Source organism: Phodopus roborovskii, unplaced genomic scaffold, assembly GCF_943737965.1.
Source record: "Phodopus roborovskii unplaced genomic scaffold, PHOROB, whole genome shotgun sequence".
Taxonomy (NCBI): domain Eukaryota; kingdom Metazoa; phylum Chordata; class Mammalia; order Rodentia; family Cricetidae; genus Phodopus; species Phodopus roborovskii.
The window spans coordinates 12,590,959-12,612,667 of record NW_026126629.1 but is presented as its reverse complement, the minus strand read 5'-3'; positions in this window follow the sequence as shown (position 1 = coordinate 12,612,667).

The following is a 21,709-nucleotide window of genomic DNA, read 5'->3' as shown; positions in this document are numbered from 1 at the left end:
TCTGCCTCCTTTCCTCCTTTACCCACTGAGTCATGTCCCTTTGTAGAGAATTTAGACATGCACACACACGCACACACACACACACACACACACACACACACACACACACACACACACACACAGAGCTAGTATTTACAACAAAACAACAAAGTTCGAACCTTTAGTAAAAGAAATATATTTTTATTCACTTTTATATTATACCTATTTATTACTAGAATTTTAAATCCATTTTAAAAAGGACTTAACTCTAAAATATTTGCTGTTCCTTTTAGCAATTACTACTAGCCTGTATTTTTTTTCAATTCATGAGAAATTCTGTGAAAACACTCTTTTTTTTGAGGATCACAATCATTCACATTAGAAAAACAGAATATCATCAAATTTCATACCCTGGATCATTTATGACACTTTTAGGCCAAAGTGCTCTTCAAATCTCTTGACATCAGAAATGATTTATTGTCATGGATAACCCCTCACTAAAAGGTTTTATTTTTTCAACAGGTTACCTGAAGTATGTATTTGAAGAATCCCTATTATACAAAAGGAGACCTCTTATGCAGTTTCGTGTACCTTCCAGGAAAAGTCTCTATATCTCTGTACAAGATACAGTGGAGTCAGGAAGGATAGTATTTACTTTGAATTCCTCAACATTTTTAAATGATGCCAAGGAAATAACTCACTGCATAAAGTACTTGTTGAATAACTGAGGAGCTGAATTTGAATCCCAAGAACCTCTCTGGAAACTAAAGTAGCACTGTGTTCCTGTGGTGAGATGGAGCTGGGACAGGCAGATATCTCGAAAACCTAGTGTAGTTTATGCAGAAGTTAACAACAAAAAGATTACCTCAAACAAGGAAGAGAATGAGGACTCATACCCAAGTTCTGCACTCACAAATACATGAATAAGCATGAACACTTGTATGTACACACACACAAAACAAAAAAGCATAAACATCAGAATATTACAATAAGCTAGATGAGATAAAAGTATCCTCAAATCATGAAGTGTTGACAGAATTTACACATGTACAAGAACTGGCAACAAGAACAGAACGTAAAATGGGAAGTCTTTCTTTTTTAATTAATTTTTATTTAAATTAAAAACAATCTTATTTTACATACCAATTCTGGTTCCTTCTCCCTCTTATCCTTCCATTCCCCCCACCATCCTCTATCCCAACCTCCATCCACTCCTCAGGGAGGGTGAAGCCTCCCATGGGGGGTCATCAAGATTTGTCATATCATTTGGGGCAAAATATAGCCCCTCCCCCCACGTATCTAGGCTGAGAGAGTATCCGTCCATAGGGAATGGGCTCCCAAAGTCCATTTGTGCACTAGGAATAAATACTGGTTCTATTGCCAGAGGCCCCATAGACTGCCCAGGTTCCCCAACTGACACCCACATTCAGGGGGCCTGGTTCATTCTTATGCAAGTGGTTGTCTGACTGGGGTCTTGTGAGCTCCCAATTGCTCAGGTCAGCTGTGTCTGTGGGCTTCCCCAGCATGGTCTTGGCCCCTTTGCTTATTACTCCACCCTCTCTACAATTCCAGGAGCTCAGTTCAGTGCTTAGCTGTGGATCTCTGCTTCTGCTTCCATCAGCTACTGGGTGAAGGCTCTATAATGGCATTTAAGGTAGTCATCAATCTCATTATAGGGGAAGGGCATTTAAGGTAGTCTCTCCACTATTGCTTAGATTCTTACTTAGTTGGGGTCATCCTTGTGGATTCCTGGAAATTTCCCCAGTGAAAAGTTTCTCATTAGGCTCATAATTAAGTTATCTCTTTCCTTGCTCTCCTCCTTGGATTCTATCTTCCTGATCCCTCATGTTCTCTTCTCCCCTTCCCTTTCCCCCTCCTCTTACTCCTTCCTGACTCCCCCTTCCCCCGTGCTCCCAATTTATTCAGGAGATCTTGTCTCTTTCTCTTTCTTAGGGGACCATGTATATCTCTCTTAGGGTGCGCCTTGCTTCCTAGTTTCTGTGGGAATTTTTTCTTAAAAAGACTCAAATGTATAGTAAAATGTTTTAAAAAATCGAACCTCAATTATCACAAAAAGCTAGAAAATTTCAGACCTCATTCTTTCACATATCCAATTAGGGAAGCACAACCATATTATTATTTTTTAATTAATGAAACATAGCTGAAACATGTATTTTCAGTTTTCTTGGCATGGTAGAAGTGATCAAGATTGTTGTGATACATGTCATCGAGTATTTACAGGCATGGCTATAATCTGAGCATGTTTCGAACAACTGATGCATAGTTCTGACATCACAGATATTTGTGCCAGGCATTTTAATGTGCTAGCATGAATTTTCATTATTATTATTTAAAATTAATGATATAATAATTAATAATTTAAATTTATGAAGCTACATATTATGCATTATCATATAATTTATATATATAATTTTATATATAATTTATATATATTTATTTATAAATATATTCATAAATATATATTTAATTTATATAATTTATGTATAATTATGTATTTATAAATATATATTTAATTATATATAAATTTTATATATGAATATATATTTATATATCATTTTTATATATTATATATAATGCATATCATATATTTATATATATATATATACATATATACTTCTAAAATATGATATAATTCCACTTTAACAATATAAGTTAAAATAGTTAAAGCAAATATTGTTGATATTAATATTGGTTTCTTTAAGGTATGAGATAGTTGAGAGATTTTTTTTCCTTCTTTTACTTAACCTATGAAAAGAGATCCTTAGGAGAAATGCGTAGGACATCAAGGGTATTTCTGTAGCACCCATTTTTAGGGTTTAGTGGATCCAGAACTTGAGTGTGAGCATCACATTTTTTTCCACTCAGAGCCTCACCAAGTGACGTGCATCCTTCTAGTTCATGGTAGCCAATCAGTGAGGAATGAACTCATCCCTCTAGCTTCAATTGTCTGAATACTTCCTTCCATGAATAATGGGTAAATTCTCTGTGGTTGGGCATGACCCTTTAAAGTGTGCTACTACACTTATTTATTTATGTATTTATTTGTGCTCCAAAGCATCTGTGTGACTAGAGGATATAAGTGTTATATATCTTACTGGGTTTTAATTTTTATGAATACATAGGGGATTTTTTGAGATGTTGAAAAATATTGGAAGGCTCACTTATGAAGAAGAAATAAGATTATATTACTTAAAAACTCTTGCAGTCAGACACAGTACTAATAATTTTTCATGTTCAGTAGTCTTGCTAGCAAACTATGTCCATATAAGACAAGATGCTTTTTGGAACCATAGAAGCAATCATTAGTTTCCTGAAGTAAATCTGATTTTCCCAAGGACTGAATCAACATTACCGTTATCTGTCTACCACCAGGTTCACGGTGAACATTTGTTCAAAGTACCATGGACTTCAGCAGATTGAAACTTTAATGGTCGCCTGTATGACTTCAAAGGCAGATACTCAATGTGTCTTCTGTTGTTAAGTGATAGCCATTTCTCAGAAATTGTCTCCTCACCTAAAAAAGGCTTTGACTTTCTAGCTCGACTTCAAACTGAAGTTTGGGATTCTGTCACTAGCCATATGTGTTAGAGTTTGTAGAGGAAGAAAGCAGGAGGAATGTGGTGATATTTTGTAATGATCTAATAAAGCTTGCCTGGAGCTCAGAGTGCAAAGCTGGTCACAAGGCAGTACACATTTTAATCCCAGCACTCAGGAGACAGAAACAGATGAATCTCTATTAGTTCAAGGCCGCCCAGAGCTACAGCAGAGTGAATCAGTCTAAAAGAGAAACAGAGCTCACACCTTTAATCCCAGCACTAAGGAGGTAGAGACAGGGGTGATATGACTGGGCAGAGTGAGGAATATAAGGCAGGAGAGGAATATAAGGCAGGAGGAGACAGGAGTTCAGTACAGTCTCAGTGACTCTGAGTAGCAGTGCAGTAGGAAACAGTCTGAGGTATGGCGGATCACTCCTTTGGTCTGAGCATTGGTAGAGGTAATCCAGTGGATGGCTGCTTTGCTTATTCAGTCTTCAGCTTGAACCCCAATATCTGTCTCTAGGTTTTTTTTTTTTATTATTTGTGTTACAGAGGCTAAAGAGCTGAATTTTCAAAATCTCTAGTAAGTCGGGTGTGGCTGATGGGACCCCAGATAAATAAAGTACTGTGCTCTCTGTGTAATATGTTTTTTTTTTTCATGAACATTGCATTAATAAGTCATTCAGGATGGAATATAGTTTGTATTTTGAGGAAAATCTCGAAACATATATTACCATTAGACATGTACTGTCCAATGCAAATGGGATATGTGTCACATGTTTTATTGTCCACATTTTTAAAAATGAAACAATCAGGTAAAATTATTTCTCATTTGTTAGTTTTAGTTGGTTACTTTATTAAGTTCAGTACCTACTAGTTATTATCAGTTTACTATCTACTCAGCATTGCATTTCTTATGAAGACATCTTGCTTTCTTTTTTTCTCAGCCTGTCTATGAAATCTGACATGTGTCCATGTTGAATTCCCTTTGAAATCTTGGGTTCACAAATGCCTGGAAACAATATAGTTGTCAATGTTTTGATGCAAAAGGCTGGGAACTACTTATTTTTGTACTCTTACACGTGTGTTATTTCCTGAAGCTCAAAATCTATTAGTGTTGCCTCATTAGTGAAACAGTCATATGTAGGTTAATAATACCCAGCATGAAAAAGAGCGAAGTAGAGTGCATAGGCATCCCAGTGCTGCTTTATGAGAACACAGTCTATCTCCTTAACAGCAGAAATGCATGTTTGCTTCTTTCTGAAGGTAATGGATCTGAGATCTAGGTGCCATCAGAGAAACACATCTTGTGAATGCATCAGGATTTCTCCCATCTTCTGGTTGTTCCTTACCTGGGTTTGTGGCACACTCCAACTTTCATGTGGTGTTCTTGGTGAAAATATATCTGCCCCAATTCTCTATGTGATGATACCTGTCATATTGGATTACAGCCCATGCCACTCCATTATGACTAATATTAATTAATTATATAAATTTGCCATAGCTACTTGAAATAAGTATTGGGGTTACCATGGGGATTTTAGAAGGACATATGTGACTTATTGTCCAGGGCAGTGAAGAAATAACTGACAATCAAACTGCTTTTCCCTTTCTAACTGCACTTGATATATTTATGAATCTGTATGTCCATTTGTGTGTATATACATGAATAGTTCCTCATTTTCTTGGTGGCCCAATCAGCACGTAGTAGGTATGCTGTAAATTTTGTTGAAATAAAAGAACAAGAAAAGTAGATTTATGTTCAACTAGCAACTATACATTTTGGTGATGTTACTGTGTTTCTTTAGGGAGTTGCATACCTTTTGGCTTTTTCATACTTTGACTGGAATCCCTGGAATCCCAGGACTTCATAGCATTGTTTAAAAATTTCATCTGAAGGGAAACTTGGCTGAGCATCTTGGCCTTGAGATTTTAATTGATGCTATACTTATTGGAATGTGGAAAATAGGATTTTTTTTTGTCTGTATGAAGTCTTTTAATGCCTCTATAATTTACATAGTTTGGTCCTCAAAAGGTTCTCTCTGACTTGGTATTGTTTTTTGTAGAAATGAAACCTAGGTACTCTAAGGGCAAAGTAGAAGTCACAGGCTGTTCAAACTGTGTTGTGTCATGAACAGTCAATTGTATTGCAGGAAATACACCTTAGTGGGTCCTCATAAATGAGCCTTGGGTTGAACTGAAGACATCACCCCTGCCTCCTTCTGATAATTCCTTTTTCTAAAGGGGCTCCTATCCACTCACAAGCCCAGAACTACCTGTTCACATTCTTTCAAAACTCCATCCAACTGGCTAGATTGTATTTCAGTTTCTGTAGTTAGGGACACACAGTAGTGGCCTTAGATATTTTAGTGTTTGTTTTATGAATTAAAGATGAATATATAGATATTATGCATTTAGCAAACTACCATTTTTGACTGTCCAGTTGTACTCAGAGCCAGAAAAAATGCAAATATGTGACTCTGAGTTTTCCCTAATCTAAGCATGAGATCAACATGTACATAGAGGAGTCATACCACACAGAGTAGAGATCAATTGGAGAGCCAGAGCAGGGAATTTTGTGGGCACAGAGGAAAACATTTTCAGTGTTAACTTAAGATGAGTTGATGGGGATTCAAGCTAGTTCTATATGAATTTTGTCTAGAGTAAGCTCATTGACATAGGTTCTGATTAGTGAAATTCACATTAAGTGGATTGTACTTCAGAAATATGCATAATTTTCCTTGGCTCTGATGACATATCTCAAGAAGATCATTTTTAAAACATTGTAGTTATGTCATAGGAACAGGCAGATTTACATGAACAAAGAACTTCTATGGTCACAATTCTAGAAGTTTTTCATACTTTCTTCTTTCACCATGATAATGGGTATTGATATATACACACTGCACACCTATTTTTAAAGGAAAGCCATGTACTTTCTCTATGTTACTATTATCATAAAATAGTGATGTTAATTTTAACCATATCCATCCCATAGGCTAGAAGTCTGTGGCTTAGAAGAGTAGTTAATTTTTTAAGCTCACTGGGCATTTTCAAATTAATGTTGGTCAATTTTCTTTCTTTAGAAGATGATAAAAAAAAGTATAGCTGACATAAGAAGAAAAGGCAATATGTTGGTTAGTTATTTAGTGAGAACATGTGTAAAGGTGATGTTAGGGAAACCTAATAATACAGATGACGTCACTGAGACTGTGAACTTTATAAATCACTTTACACAGGAGCTTGTTATTTTTTTTTATATTTCTTCCATTTAGTAATTTCTTCTCATAGCAAGTCTCAGGGGAAAATCCTCGCATTCCAATGAAATAATCAAGAGTGGGCAGAAGGATCATCTCCAATGTCTTTGAATGCTAAATCCCTCTTGGATAAGCTCCTGTAGGGTCAGATAACCCCTCCCTACAGCTGGGGCACAATGATAATGTGTTTGAAACATTTCTCAGAACAAATAGGTACTATTCCACAAAGTCAAAACAATAAAAGAAAATCATGGTTGTAAAGTTAGATCTGGGATTTATACTTTGAGATTACCCATCTAACGTTGCTTCATCCCCCCCCCTTGGAGAAGGAGAAGTCTATGGTACTTTGTATCTTGGGATTAAAAGTGATTTTTCATTTGCACAAAAGGTTTTATTGATGGCTTAGATTGGCGGTGTGAGAACCAGGTGTCTCTGTGCTGCCTCAGCCCATGTGTAGCTCTCTATTTTTCTGTATCAGTGTCAGTTGATGAGGGCCGCATAAGGACTTCTGTGGGTCCAGTGCACTCTTGTTTATTATGTGAAAATGTTGAAAATTATATTTTAGTGTATTATATAAAGATTAACTTTGTGCTTAAGTAATTATTTGACATGACCATTTATTTCTTATTCAAGAAAGAAAGAAAGAAAGGAAGGAAGGAAGGAAGGAAGGAAGGAAGGAAGGAAGGAAGGACGGACTTACAGAGTTGTCTGGGATAATAATAGTTATATAGGCCCTGGGCTCTATTGAGTCCAACAAGTAGGGTAGTTGGAGTCAGCCTGCTTTGGGAAACCATAAACACTGAGCAAATTATTTTTCCCCTCATACGCACATCTTATTCATCATTTTGTATCATATTTATTACTTAATTTTCTCCTAATTTCTACATTTTCTTCATTTTCTCCATGTCTATTTTCACTTCCATGATCTAAGACTCTTGACTTGCCTCCCTGCCTCCAGTGTTACATTTCTCCACCTGCCCGTCTTTGGGCCATCCAAAATGAGCCTTCAGAGTCAGTTCTATGGTCCACAGCTATCTTTTGTGTACATATATATTATAGCTTCATGTTTAATGTTTTCATGAGATTCCTGTGTGTATAAAAATGTATGTCCCTTTGTCTATATATGTTTCTCGGGAGCTTCCTTTGACTCTATTTCTTCTGTTTATTTGTTTTGTTCTATTTCTACTTGTTTGATTTTGTTTTATTATTATTCCATGGGTGCCTGCTTGTTTTCTAATAAAAGGCAGAAATGGTTTGGATCTGCGAGGGAAGGGAGGGAGGGAGGGTAGGCAAACCAAAATCAGAATATGTTGTATGAAAAGAAAATCAATTTTCAATAAAAAACAAAGAAATTCCATGTGTTCTTGGATTAATAAAGAGCTCTTTATATGATTCTCTATCTTGGATTAATAAAAACTCACATTCATGAAGGTAGACTAGTGACTTCCATAGGTAAAGACAGAGTACTGTCCTGAAGCAGCGTAGTCCCAAATAAAAACACAGAAGCTTATATTAATTATAAACTGTTTGTCCAATGGCTCAGACTTCTTTTGGGCTAGCTCCCTCTTAATTATTAACCCATTTCTAGTAAACTATGTATAGCCATGGGGCTGTGGCTTGTGTGTAATTATTCCTTCAGTGGCTACATGATATCTCTCTGTCAACTCACTCTGCCCTTTTTCTTCCCAGCATTCTTCTAGTCTGGTAGCCCCACCAATACTTTCTGCCTTGCTACTGGCCAGTCTGCATTTATTCATCAACCAATAGGAGAAACATATATTCATAGCATGCAGATGGACATCCCCCATCAGTAAGGGGTGGGGAGAACAGTGGAGAGATTGACCAATGGGAACAAATTAGTGGCCAATAGGAAAAGTATGCACTTGTATTCTGTTGTTCAGATACTGATTGTAGTTAATAGTATACTGTTGTGTAATGCAAATAGGTGGAGAAGAAGACGTTTTGAACTTTCTCAGATGTCTTAGATGAGATACAACTTGAGTATCCCAAACTGGTCAACATACAGTATGTATGTGCCAAAAGATGCACTGTGTCCAACAAAGATGTGCTATTGTGACATGCAATTTAACAAATCAACTAAAATAATCTTGACATAACCTGCATGGAACTTCTGTGTGCCTGATCACATGGGTCTGACACTTCCTCTGATTTGGCTATACTGACCTTTCAATTCCTATTAGAGCATATTATTTCCTCTGGAATGTCTTATTCTTCCTGAATGTTGAGTTAATTTGTAGACTCTTTTCAAGTGTTATTTTCTGAGGGACTTTTTCCCCTAATACATTTCACATACGTGGTATAAAAGAATATATTTCTGAAGAAGTTATATTTTTTCTACATGATTATTTTAAAAATAATGCTTAAAATATGATTTCTCACCACTAAACGGTAAATACCATATCTAATTTGTATGTCATTTCCTTTCATCTGTGCCCACTATATAATAACACACTGATGTTTATCTGTTTAATATTGAATTATTGAGTGAAAAATATTTGTTGATATGCCCTTAAGTATTTTTCATTTAAAATTGCACAACAAAAATTTTGAGACCTGTCTAATGCTGGTCCCTTTGGTTGGTTCTGCAGACGTAACCAACACTATTTGTGAAAAACAGAAGTTAGATCAATAAGGTTTTCCCTGGCTGATGCTCTAAAGGAATGAACAAGTCCTGAGATATCCTTAGCTACCTACTTCATAGTCGAGAATCAGGCTAAGTGCTAGAACAACCAAATTTCATGTTCCGAACAATTTTTCTCCAGCTTGACTTCAAATTGAGACATGCACAGTACTGAAGAAGTGAGCATCCTAGTGGCTCACTACATTCTTCATAGTGAGCCATCAAGCTCATTTCAGGGGCTTGGATGCTGACTGCACAGAGGCCTAAGGAGAGGGTGGAATTTGTGGTACTCCATACTGGAATCCTTTCCCTTTCCCTTTCCCTTTCCCTTTCCCTTTCCCTTTCCCTTTCCCTTTCCCTTTCCCTTTCCCTTTCTCTTTCCCTTTCTCTTTCTCTTTCTCTTTCCCTTTCCTTTTCTCTTTTCCTTTCCCTTTCTCTTTCCCTTTCCATTTCCCTTTCCCTTTCTCTTTCTCTTTCTCTTTCCCTTTCCTTTTCTCTTTTCCTTTCCCTTTCCTTTTCCCTTTCTCTTTTCCTTTCCCTTCCTCTTTCTCTTTTCCTTTCCTTTTCTCTTTTCTGTTCCCTTTCCCTTTCTCTTTCTCTTTCGCTTTCCCTTTCCTTTTCTCTTTTCCTTTCCCTTTCCTTTTCTCTTTTCCTTTCCCTTTCCTTTTCCCTTTCTCTTTCCCTTTCTCTTTTCCTTTCCCTTTCTCTTTCTCTTTTCCTTTCCTTTTCTCTTTTCTGTTCCCTTTCCCTTTCTCTTTCTCTCTCGCTTTCCCTTTCCTTTTCTCTTTTCCTTTCCCTTTCCTTTTCCCTTTCCCTTTCCCTTTCTCTTTTCCTTTCCTTTTCTCTTTTCTGTTCCCTTTCCCTTTCTCTTTCCCTTTTCCTTTCTCTTTCTCTTTCTCTATCTCTTCCTCTTTTCCTTTCCTTTCCCTTTCTCTTTCTCTCTTTCTCTTTCCCTTTCTCTTTCTCGTTTCCTTTCCCTTTCCCTTTCCCTCTCTCTCTTCCTCTTTCTCTTTCTCGCTTTCCCTTTCCCTTTCTCTTTTTCTTTATCTCTTTCTCTTTCCCTTTTCTCTTTCTCTTTCTCTTTTCCCTTTCCCTTTCCTTTTCTCTTTCCCTTTCCATTTCTCTCTCTCTCTCTCCCTCCCTCTCTCTCTTTCTCTTTTCTTTCTTGTTTTGAGACTGGGTTTCTCTGTATTGCTTTGGAGCCTTCCTGGAGCTCTCTGTAGACCAGGCTGGCCTTGAACTCCCAGAGATCTGCCTGCCTCTGCTTCTCTAGTGCTGGGGTTAAAGTCATACACCACCAACGCCCAGACCCCCCAACTTTTTTTCATTTTTAATTCTTTTTTAAAAATTTAACTTTTTATTGATTGTGGATTTCACACTAAGCATCTTGATCCCACCCTTCCCTTGCAACCTGCCCCCACCAAGATGAAACGAAATAAAACTTAAAATAAAAAGGGGGGGGGACAAAGAAAAATATTGTTTTGAAACCTGTGGTGTGACACAGTAAGCCACACAATACGCCCTTTAGACCATAAATCTCACTTGCAAATATTCATTGCAGTAAGCCACTTGTTGGTTCAAGGCCTCTGGTTTTTGCTATACTATCAATAGTGGGTCCTCACTAGGACTCTTCTTGAATATCCTGTTGTTGTCCTGTGTTATGGAGACCCTGAAACTTGGGTATGATGGACCAGCCCCTTCACATGCTCTGGCAGATCATAGATGGGGATGTTGCATAGGCAAAATCATAGTCCTGGTTTTAGGCCTGGTGATAGTACCAGCATCCTCAATACCAGGGTGAGCACTCTAGCACCATTGCCCCAACTAGCTGACCCTATGCAGTGAGCAGGAAGGGGTGTGGCCAGTTCTGCTCTCATGCCTTCAGGGCCAGCTCACCCATACTTGTATCACCAGGGCCAGCTCTGCTGTGAGTTGCTCAAATGAAGTGCAGAGCTGAGAGCCAAGGCCAGCTCTCCTGTTCTTGTGACCTCAGAGACAGCACTCCCACCTGCCACAGACAGTGAGGGGGCAGAGGGAGGCTTCTCTGCTTTACTCACAGTTCCCTATGGCAGAATAGGGGTCTCACGGATCTCTCATGCTCAAACTTTTGGGGCCAGCTCACCTGAGCCCTAGTCAATGGGGTCAGCTCTACTGGGCTGCTCAGGAGAGGTACAGAGCAGACTCTTCCAAGTGCTTCAACTGGTCAACTCTCTTGCCTGCCATGGGTAGCAATGATTGAGGATGGGAGGGGGGCTTCTTGCCCTTGCTATCATGGTAGAAAAGGGGTGCGGGACCAGCTCTCCCACTCTCATGACCTCAGGGCAGGGCATCCACATCCCTGCCAGCAGGGTCAGCGCTACTGTGCTGCCAGGATGAGATCAGAGCCTGCTCTCCTGAGTGCTGCAACTGCTTAGAATCAGGAGCTGCTCCTCCACTATCATGGCTCAGGGGCTCCCTCCCTCTCCTCCTGCAGGAAGCAAGGGGAAAGAGGCAAGGTCAGGGTATCTCTCATTGTTGTGCCACCACACTACAGATGGGTAGCAATGCCAGCTCTCCTACCCTCATGCCCTCCAGCCTGGATCACCTGGATCCCCACCAGCAGGGTCAGCTCTACTGCGGGGTGGGGGTGGGGTGGGGGGTGGGGAGGTGCAGGGCCTGCTCTCCCAAGTGAGTGCTGCAGCTGGTGAGGTGCTGGGCCAGCTTTCAGGTTCTAATGATCTCAGGGCCTGCTCCCCCAGAGGCCACAGGTGCTGAGGGATCCTGGGAGGGCATCTCCCTCTTGCTCATGTCACCATATGGCAGATGAAGGGTATGGAGAGATCTACACTCACGTTCTTGGAACCTGTTCACCATGCCCCTGTCAACAGGGTCAGTTCTACTGTGCAGCCCAGGAGAGGTGCAAAGCCTGTTCTCCCTAATGCTGTAGTTGGTTAGGGGCTGGACCAGCTCTTCGGTCTGCTGAGGGCTGAGTGGGAAAGGACATCTTTCCCTCACTCACACCACCACATAGTAGATGGAGGTGTAATCAGTTCTCCCACCCATACCCTCGGGGCCAGCTCTCCCATGCCCCTGCCTACAGTTAGCTCTGCCTTGCTGCCCAGTGAAGGTGCAGGACCTTCACTCTTGAGTGCTGCAGAGGTTGAGGGCTAGGGCCAGTTCTCCCTAGTGTTGCATTTAGTGAGGGGAGGGATCAACTCTGTGTGGTCCTATCCTCTAGGCCCTCAGCGGTTACAGGAGCCAAAGGCCATCAACACAAACCACACTGCAGAAGGGCAACTGCACAGACATAGCTCCTGGCAACAGTCCCAGAAATGACTTAGGCCCCTGGATGGCAAGTATGCCACCCACCTCAACCTGCTTTTCACCTTCACCTCTCTCAATCTGCCTTTCTGTGCAGGACACAAAATATTCTCTCTCTCTCTCTCTCTCTCTCTCTCTCTCTCTCTCTCTCTCTGTGTGTGTGTGTGTGTGTGTGTGTGTGTGTGTGTGTGTTCCATACCCCACTCTATACCTATATTTGCTCACAAAAATAGAAGCCACCCAGCACCACAAGTCGCTGGCCAGGCCCCTGATGTGTCCTCCCAGGCTGAGGCAGAGAGCTCTGGGAGCGGAAAAGACTCTTTACTTCTGACTCCCTCTTATGTTGGTTTGGACACTATCAAGAGGAGCCTTTGATTGTGATTGTGGGAGTTAATTATATTAAGTAGGGTAAAGCTTTGAGAAAGACAAACCACAAGCACTGATGGATGCATTAAATAGTCAAACCAATATGGAAAGGCTCCAATTGATCTACTTTGCATCGCAGAAATTACGGGTGTCATTGTCTAGAACTTATCCTCTGAAAGAACAGCCAGGGACTTTGGGAGTCATTTCAGAATGGGACACTGAACAAGGAATGATTTAGTGCATAGGATATTTTTGAAAAACTTAACAGTGACTCGTATATAATGGTGATCCCACTCTCTTTTTCATAACCATTTTTTGACAGACAAATGGGAAGTCCTATTTAATAATTAATACAATAAATTCTCTGTGAAATATAATGTATCAGACATGAGAAAAATTTTTTAGTGATTTTTGCAGTACACAGAGTGACTAGAAATGAATTATCTTTGCATTTTGTCATGTTACGTCATCTCTTCAGTGCCTGTTGAGTCACTATCAATTCTTACTTACTAGTGCGTCTATTAAAGACATTGTGATTTATGTAGGGTAAGTCATTATCATAATTTATGTGATACATGCAGTATACATCTTTGTCTTAGTTGCCAATTCCTCTGAATAAAGAAGTTTACATAATAATGACAGCATGAAAAAAAATAAATAAAATATCCCTATCTATGTACAGAAATAGACCTACCATGTGTCATAGGAGTACGGGCCAGAAGTAATCATAGACTTTTCTTAAGAAGAAAAATAGTTTCTTCAGAAAAAAAAATCTTTCTCTGAGTCCAAAAAAATTAGAAATGCAGCCACGGGTGATTCTGTGAGGTCACCTTGTACAATTCAATTTATTACTTAGAGTCTAGAGTATAACTCCTGACACGATAAAACCAACCAGCAGAGATTGTGTGAGACCTTCTCCTTTGTTGTCCAAAATCTTCTTCGAAGGGAAAATGGATTGTACAACATTGCCCCTTCACTCATCCTCTTGCAAGGGAGGAACTGTTTCTAAATGATTGCTTAGCTTGTGAGATAATTATTGGACCAGGAAGGGATCAATGCTCATTAAAATGTCCTAGGGCATGCATCAGCACATTTGCCACTGCAGACTGCCTGATTCGTGCAGCCTGCTGGGTGATGATAACATCCCAAGATGTGGGCAGGATTCAGTTAGGAGCAACTGCTTAGAATAAGAACCCAAGCCCAGTCTGTCACCCTGATTCATGAAATTATCCTTTATAGCAGCACTGGTAATTTTCCTAGCTTTTAATGAAATGTTTCTTATCTCTTTTTTTCCCATCTGCAAAACAGGAATAATTATAATCCCTATCTCAAAGCTATTAGGGAATACCCTGATTTTAAATCAGGTTACAGTCTGAGTATAGACGAGTGCTCAGTAAGCTAGGCAATCTTAAGAGAGGGTTGTTTGAACCTCCCTGTTAAAGATGACGACAATGAAGGCCAGAGAGGCTATGTCATACAGAAGAGACTAAAAACCAGTATTTGAACCAAGGTCAGCTGGTTCTAAACTGCATTAGAAAATGTTATGTATTTCTTACTCAGGCAGGTAGAGAAGACATACATATCTTTAAAGCCTTTCTTTCCTCACATTTCTTCTGGATAATGGAAGAGAAGGAAGAGACAGATAATAAGACAGTGTGACATCTGCAAATGCATTTTTACATTTGAGTAAAATCAGTTAAGAAAAACTCAAAGCAGTGAGTTTTTCCGTGGTTGGGGGGGGGGGGGTTGGAGACTTGGAAGTAATCTTTGACTTAGCTAAACACTGGGTGTTTTCCCCAAACTCTATTTACATCAATAAGACAGGAAGTTCCCTCTTATCTAAAAGGAAGGAGGAAGAAGTCTGAGAGTTTAAGAATTATGAAAGAAGTTACTAAGTCTCTGTGGAGAGGAATTAAATCTCCCTGCATTTCTGAAGAGGAGCTAGGTCTTCATTCGTAGTGTAGACTTCACTGAAAGGAAAAAACGGTATAAAAGAGAAAGGTGGGGTGTTAAAGATGAAGAGAAGGAGAGAGGGATGCTTAGGAAAACATTGTTCTGTTTTACCAAAATTCACTAGATACCAAATAAAACCAAACCCACTATTCAGCTTTTTTTCCTAGAATATGGCTTAACTACTGATCAACACTTTGCCCTGAAGCCAGAAATTCCCTGGACAGGGACCTGACATGACTCCCAGATTTGTAGTTTCCATTCCCCTTCTTACCCCAGGGAAGTGCTCACTTGCTTTTCATGTCTCTTGGCTGACCCTGTGACCATTTAGAGCAGCCAAATCCAAACTATGTTTGGTTGTTTTCTAAGGTGCCAACTCCTCCACAGCTTGGTTAACCCTGATTTACAATTTGAAAGTATAATATAGGCCATAGTAGGAGAGAAGTCTTAATTTCAGCAGCATTACTTAATTCACAGAGAACCCAGCCATCTTTGTGCAAATGAGCTAAGCCTTTTGACTTGAAAATAAGCCCATCTCTCCCAGCACCTGTCATCACAGACAAATCCTAGTGTGTTAAAATATGGTGATGCTGAGAAAAAGATGCAAGTGTGACCTGGACCGTGCCATTATCTTCAGTGCCTGTGTAGGTAGGACTCAGCTCTTACAGGCTTTCATGAAAAGGCACTGTGAAGAAATTGGTGCGCACAGTGTTAAGCAGGCTCTGCTTATCCTGCCAGATGGAAAAGTAATTCAAAATGATTTCCACGTTGCACCCCATAGATTTTACAGCATTTTTCAGGTATAAGTCATTATCTTTTCCCCTTCCTTTTGCTTGCATGGTATACTGGTGTAGCAGCCTGTTACACCTGAGCAACTCACAATTATGCTGTTGAAGTAAATAGTGAAACAATGAGTGGGTGTTGCTTTTTATTGGCCCCATGTATAGAAAAATTATCATTTAAAAAAGGTCTGTGATGCTGCTTTAACAAGATTCAAGACAGAATAGTTAAGTTTTCCATTGTCCTCAGCTGAGAGCCCCAGAACAGAGGAGCTGCCCTCTGCTTTCAGAGGTCCCTATTCCTAGTCCTGAAACACATTTTTCCTCAGAATTTTAGAGATCAGCATGGTGAATGATTCAAGTCATACTAATCAGACTCTTAATCTTAGATATAAATTGGTCACAGATCCAAGATGACTGAAAAATAGAACCATAGAAAAATGCATTTCTACTGTTTCCCTGCTAAAAAATCAATATGGGAAATCTAAAGCACTTGTAATCTGCTTTGTGAACACATAGGCAATGCAAGTAGAAAGACAATCTTTCACAAAATTCCTATCATAGAATTATAACAGTACATAATGTCTTTGATAATTAGTCAGTGCTAACACTAAGTATGATACAAATGATAACAGAAGCAGAAAACCACCATCCTTACTTTATGCAGTGCATTTTAGCAAAAGACTGTGAGATGCCTGTCAGTCAACCATGCAGTTCTTGTCCCCGAACACTTTAAAATTTAACTATTTAATTTTATTTATGCATTTTGTCTGCAGGTATATCTGTGTACTATATAGTACCATATATATGCTTGGAAGCTAGATTAGCATGATCTGATCTGGAGCAGGAATATATCATGAGACATCAGTTTGTCTCATGATCCCCTACATGTAATTCATCAGAACCACCCAGAGAACTTTCTCAGGAAAGATTCTCAGATGCCTTGGGGTAAAGATGGAGTTGGGACATTGTCTGGGGATTTCAAGTATTCTGGCTAGCAAGTGTGGGAAACAGAACATGTGGACAATTGGATTTCTTTGATTTATGGGTGTTTTGGTAAATATAAAAAAATAGCATCCCTCACTCATTCTATAATTTGCATTTGTATAACCTTAGGACTCTAGATTAGACTTAGTCAGTGCTCCTTCTGGGTAGAGAAGTAAGATGATCCATAACGAGTCACCAGAAATAGTCACTCAACCTATAATCTAAGATAAACATTCTGTAAGTAATAAACAGTAAAAAGAAATAAAATATCCTTATTTGTTTTCACTAAGTACCACAGGAGACACAGTTACCTAAAGTACTTGGAGTTTAATTCCTAATGTGCCTTTCATAGAGTTTCTATGATGAGTACATATGTACATGTGAAACTAATCCAATGACATTTATGATGCACTTGTCAAAAAGGAAACAACATACAATTTATTTTAATTTTTAAAGCCAAAATGCTATTTTTGCCTCTGATTTTGCTTATTCCCAGCCCGAGTGCATTCTGCCAAGTTAGAATTTAAAAATAAATTCCAGGCAGATGAAGTCAATAACCAGGTCTTTTCCAAATAAGGTAGCTTCTGCTAATAAATCTAGGATATAAAACAGAAATGATGAACATTACCGATAATCAACCAATCAAGCCATCCCAAAGATAATGATAATAGTAAACTTAGAAATCCAGAAAATATACAAACTTATTTTTAATCACTAATAATATTAGCATATGTGATGCATAGACACAAAACCAGATAAAAGAATGTCTGAAGAACAAAGATTTATGATTGCTTTCAAAAAAAAAATCTTAGTTCTTCAGGGCTGGTTGGAGTGAGCTAGGGAGATGGCTCAATGGTCAAGAGCACTGCCTGCTGTTACTAAGGATCTGGGTTCAATTACAGTGGTTTCTGGCCACAACAACCCAGTTATATATAAACCTCACAAAGTATATGTGTGAGGCTCATACAGGCTCAATCCTGTTGTCTACATGAGCATTTCATGGCTGTTGTGAGGGAGTTAGTTTTCTTTAGTGATATACCTCTGGTATATCAACCACATACCAGGGCAGGCACCATATCTAAGAAGCGTTAGATACTATAGACTGGTTTCAGTGTAGAGTAAGGAGAGAGGTGGGGGGGGGGGGAGGAAGAAGAGAGAAATGAGAGAGACAGAGAGACAAAGGGAAAGAGAGAACACAGAAAGTTTGGTAGAGAGGTACGGATGGATCTGGGAGGAATCGGAGGAGATGGTAAATATAATCAAACATTGTATGAATTTCTCAAAGAGTTAATAAAAATATTATCTCTTTAAAAGGAATGAATATATAGCGCATTAGTAGCAAAACTACTGGGTTCAGAGAGGAGTAGGAATTTGATCTAGGCATGGTGTGCATACTTGTTATCATAACTACTCAGGAGTCTGAGGCAAGTGGAGGATGTTGAGTTCAAAGGCAATCTGAGCACTGCAGCCTGACATTGTCTAAATAAAACAAAGGAACCAATGGCTGGGGGTGTAGCTTTGTGATAGAGCTCTTGCCCAGAATTGACTGGGATTGACCTCGTAAAACATATTTAGGAGTCTATAAAATCGATTTTTGGATGAAAATATGTTCTGTGACAAGAGACATAGAAAATAATTTATATTCTGTGAACAGATATGTGTCTGTTTCCTTTGTTTCTACAATATAAATAGGCATAGGTATGTTTTATGAATCAGGGTATAATTGCAATCATCAGAAAGTTTAGGATATAGCAGTTTGGTTAATGTAATTGTCAGGTTAAATTGAATTTAATAGGAAAATATTTTTCCAGTGTTAGAGTAATGTTAAAGAAGGAATAAAGGCCACAGTTCTCAGGTCTCTGACTACCTAATTTTCATCAAGGCCCCTGGCCACCATCATTCTATTCCTTCCTATAATATATAACAGACAAGAAAGCTGGAAGCTAAGTTGACCATTGTCTTAAAATAAAGGAATCTTATAGTCAGACTTTTCTTTGGGCTGCGAGCTCACAAATAACTACACTGAGACTTATTATTAATTATGAAAGTTCAGTTTACCTTATGCTTGTCCATCTAGCTCTTAGAACTAAAATTAACCCATTTATTTTAATCTACATTCTGTACATGGCTAGTTACATCATTTTCCATACTGCCTTGTTGCTTCTTCTAGGTCTGGCTGGTGACTCTGCTATCTTTCCAGAGTTCTCTCTCTGCCCTGAAGTCCCGCCTATACTTCCTGCCTAGCTCTTGACTGTTCAGCTTTTTTATTATAATAATAACAGCAATAATTTTTCACACACTGTACAAATATTCCCACAATAGAATCAGGTTTGTCCCTTTATTCTTTTATTACACTAGAGCTGTGCCCTAACCTACACTATGTGATGTTATTATGAGTCCCTTGTTCCTTTACTCTCTTTGGATTGATTGTACTTTTAGGCTTTTGAAAGAGTAAAAACTCTGGGGCTCAATCAAGGTATACAAATTTTAATTAACAAAATGTATTCATCATCAATGACTGATATTTGTTTCAAATTTCCAAATGTCTCATAAGATTTTGTATTTATTGATTTTTAAAAGCTTTGACATAAATACATAAGTTTAGAAAAAGAAAACACTCTTCATCTGGGGGTTAATAGTCCAAAGTCCTAGATGAGAAAAATTGTGGACATTGTTATTATGTAATGTATATATATATATGTTATAGACACTGCCTGAAGTAAATTACTGATAACTAATTAATTGAATTAGTACAACTTCAGTTGAAAACTGCTATGTATTATCCATTCACTTATAGTAGAATCATAAACAGGAAAATTGCCAACTGTAACACAGGCAGTTTACTGTTAAGCCAGGATTCAAACCTGCACAAATCAAAACCACATTCCCATTATGATGTGGAACATATGTAAAAGAAGTCTGTCACTATATTACCTGGAGTTATATAAGAAAAAGTTTCACCATTTAGACTTTTATGTGGGTTACAAGTGGAAATCTCTTCCACTGTTTACACAAATTAGGCCTGTTTTCCTTCCTATTTGATCTTTATTTTGGGTCACGTGGGGCAGAAAAGAAACAGTATATCAGAAACTCCAAGGTTTGCATTCAGAGCAATTAATAATATATGTGCTCATGGGATGACATCTTAATCTGCTACTGCATTTTAGTAAGTAGATATGTCTTTATTTCTTGGAGGCTGTATGTGTTTTATGTTTTCAATTCACCCACACTGTGCTTTGTCAGCTGGTCCCTAGTTATTACAACCCTACGAACTCTGCTCTGAAATCTGATGGAGCTGGAGAGTTCCATTGTTAAAAAGAGCAGAGAAATGTGACAGGTTTTTCCATCACTGGAATGAAGCTGCAGATCTCAGAGAACCTCTGATTGTGCTTGTTTCTTGGATGTCTTTGTTCCCAGTTCTGCTGGTTCCCAGCCAAGCTGAGACTGCAACCTTTGTTGGGCCTTGGGTTCCATGAGACACTGCCGGCAGCAGTATCAGCTGCAATCCTTGTTTGGGAACCCATGAAAGAGAAAACAGGACTGACTGGCATTTAGGGAATGAATTTCCTCCAGTCTAATCATGCTTGTTAATTAAAGCTGCTCAAACTGTCACTATGGGCAATTCTAGAAAGATTGTAGTTGCCAGGGAGAGCAAAACACTGCATTAGGATTGAAACACATGCTCAGGCATTATTTGACAGGGACTATTTTCTGAATAGGTCACAAATAAATAATATGGGTCTCTAGGATTCCTGCTTTGTGATTAGCAAGATCCAAGTCATTCTGATCCCTTTAGGTCTCTGTCAGATCAGCCCATATATATGTATGTTGATGGAGGATAAGTGGTAAGAGATGAAACACTATTCTGAAATTGTCATTATCACTCAGTAACCATCACCAGCTACAGCCTGAATTATGAAGTGGAATTCAGTACCTTCTGGCATGAAAATAATTTGGATACTACCTCATTACATAGTTGTAAACGATATACTTTTTGAAACTTAAGAATACTGAGAATTGAGGGCATAATTACATATGTCAAAATCTCTAGGATCAAAAGAGGCTATATATGGTATATTTCATATGTATTAGATTATTATTATTATTCATTGCTTTTTAAGAATATCATGAACAACTTTTAAGAATACCCTATATTTTCCATCAAGTTGCATTCGCAGTGGAGGTAGGTAGATATACTTTCATTTATCCAGATGATACAATATTCTGAAACAATTAAAAATCATATTTGAAGAGCAATTTAATGGCATTAGCATATTCATATGAAGAAGTTGTAGAAAATGTAAGGTATTAAATTATGTGTAAATCTAATCTTATTTTTTTAAAAAATATTTTATTTTTATTGTTTGAGAATTTAACACATTGCATATGATTTGATCAAATGGTTATCTAATATCTAATGGTCAGCCCTGAAAACATACATAAAAGTAACATTATATAGACAAATTAGGCTGTATTTATATATTTAGCAATAAATACATAATATGTATACAATTAAAATATCTAAAAAACTGAAATATTAATAATATAAATTCTTCTCCTATTCTGTCCCTTCCAGTTTTTTTCTCCTATCAAGTCATTATGTTTCCCTACCAACTTCAGGTGCTTGTTCTTTTAAAAAATACTTAGTTTACTTGTTGCTGCTTGTATGCACATGACTATAGAATTATATACTGAAACATAGGTATCCTCTCAGGGACCATATCCCTGAAGAAAACGGACTCTTAGAGCTCCTGTCAGTTTCCAATAGCTCCTCAGCTAAGGGTGGGATTTCATGAGACCCTCCCTCCCCATCCATGCTGGAACTTTGCCTGGCTTGATTTTGTTCAGGTATTGTACATGCAATCCCCCATGGGTGTGAGTTCTCGTGTGCAA